We start from the raw sequence: 2500 nt of genomic DNA, 5'->3' as shown, positions 1-2500 counted from the left end.
TTAATACCTTCTCGAACGAACGAAGAGACGGAAGAGAAGAGTCTAAGAAAGGGAAAAAAAAAAAAAATTCGAAAAAAAAAAAAGAAACAAACGAACAAACAAACAAACGGAAAAGAAAAGAAAAAGAAAAAGTAATGTTTTTCATTTAAAGTCTGTGGGTTGGTTGCACGCGTGAATTTATCGAAAATTGTCCTTTACAAATTATCGACTTTTACCCTTCTCCTTTTTTCATTTTTTTTTTCTTCTCTTGTTTTTCTTATTTTTTTTTTTTTTTTTTTTTATCTTTCCTTTCCCTATCTTGTGAAAAGAGAATAGATAAGTATAAATATCGCGCGCGTCAAAGTGAAAAAAAATAAAAACCAAAAAGAAAGAAAAAAAAAAAAAAGAAAAAGAATAGAAAAGAAAGAAGAAAAGAAAAGTAAGATAATAAAACATTCTCGATCGTCGCGATCCCACGTCGATATCGATAATTAAGATCATATTTTCTATGTTTCGTTCTCTATTACAAATCATTCCCACCCTCCCTGCCTCCCCCCTCCCCCAATCATTTTCGTCTGTGCCATATACAAATAATTCGACGTATTACGAAACGATCTCTCTCCCCACCCTCCCCTCCGCCCCATTCACCCATCCCCATTGACGCGACGCGATGTTATAATAAAAAAAAGAAAAAGAAAAGAAAGAAAAAAGAAAGAAAAGAAAAGAAGAAAGGGAGGAAAAGAAAAGAACGAAAATAGAAAAAGAAAAAAAAAAAAATAACAACCGTCACGATTACGATCGTTTGTCCCTTTTTCGTTAGTCCGGCGTTGTCCAAACAAACGAAAAAAAAAAAAAAAAAAAACACATATCTGAGATTTGGTAAACGTCGGGAGGCCGAGACGATTAATACGGGATTTAAAATAAAACAAAGCAAAAAACGAAAGAAAGGAAAAAACGAAACAAAAAAAAAAAAGAAAGGAGAAAAAAAAGTAAAGAGATAAAGCAAAAACACACGAGATATAAATATACCCTTCGTACATTTCAAAATGGGGACGAACTTGGTCGAGAGAGCGGACGAAATGTCAGAGTCAGGTAAAACGTGTTGTTCAAATTCGAAGCCTCTCATCATTTGATCATGAATCCTACCACGAATCTTTTCGTACTTGTGCCGCCCCCGCCCCCCCCCCGTAATCCGATGATGTAAACGCGATAAACGCACGTTCGTATATATATATATATATATATATATATATATATATATATATATATATATATATATACATATTATAATTTTATCTCTCTCTTTCCTTATCTATTACACGTCTTCCTCATTATTTGTATCTATCATTTATCTACGATCATTTATTATATATAGGTATTTATCTATTTACTTCAATTTGCACGTCCGTATTGTTGCGGTACATACATATATATATATATATATGCATGTATGTACGTATGTAATACATAATAAACGTGTATGCGTATATAGTTACTCGAAATGAACGAGTACTACGGTGATTAGAATCGAATTTGCGATTGAACTCATTATTTATTAGTTAAATGATAAGAATTGTTGAACGGCGTAATTTATTATCGCGTTTACATCGTGCACATGTGAATTTGTTGGCGTGACATTGCACAAGACACGCATTATGGTTTGTTACTTACAATCGCTGCATTTCCTCGATATATACTTTTTTCACTCTCTTTCTATCTCTTTCTTTCTTTCTCTGTCTGTCTATCTGTTTGTCTGTCTGTCTATATCTTATCTGACTTCCTAAATCTTCCTTTATTATTTTTTCTTCTATTCTTCTTTTGTTTTTTGTTTTTTTCTTTTTTCTTTTTTCTTTTTCCTTTTTCTTTTTCTTTTCTTCTCCCGTCATCACCCGTGAGAAAAATTTTCTATGTCTCCTTTACGTTCTCTTTCTAGATTATTAATAAATACCACGAAAAGATTCTATAAGAAGCTCTACAATATTTCTATTCTAAGAAAGAATAATTTGATAAGAAATTATAGTTGAGGTATAGTGAAAACAAAAAAAAAAAAAAAAAAGAAAAAAAGAAAAGAAAAAAACAAACAAAAAAATACAAAAAAGAGAACAAAAATAAATTAATAACGTCACTTCGACTCGCTTTTTTATATGAAACAACTTAATTTACCAACGAAAGAGACACTTTATAACGATATATGTATATTAATTTTACGTACTAATTGATAAAAGATTTTCCAGAGTGTGATTTATCAGATTTGACAAATCGTGTAATTCGAATTCCTTACCTTAGATAAGATAATATATATATATATGTATATACATATACATCTACATATATATATATATATATATATATATATATATATATAATTAAAATATACATAATATACTTTACAACTTCCTCGTTATCCTTGAACGAAATTGTAAACTTTGCATGTAAATTTCGATTTTATTATTTTTCTTTTCTTTTTTATTCTTATTATTATTTTTTTTCTCTTTTTTTTTAAACTCTTTCTTCTTCCTCC

General features: G+C 29.6%; 1 protein-coding gene across 27 annotated transcripts in view; it reads left to right on the top strand.

Moving 5' to 3' along the window:
• Positions 1–2500, top strand: part of LOC124426049 (glutamate-gated chloride channel) — a 100205-nt gene that overhangs the window by 86366 nt on the left and 11339 nt on the right. The gene's annotated exons all lie outside the window — the stretch shown is intronic.

Source organism: Vespa crabro, chromosome 8, assembly GCF_910589235.1.
Source record: "Vespa crabro chromosome 8, iyVesCrab1.2, whole genome shotgun sequence".
In the NCBI taxonomy this organism is placed as follows: domain Eukaryota; kingdom Metazoa; phylum Arthropoda; class Insecta; order Hymenoptera; family Vespidae; genus Vespa; species Vespa crabro.
Note: the sequence above shows the minus strand (reverse complement) of the source record. Positions and strands in the feature narration are given on the sequence as shown.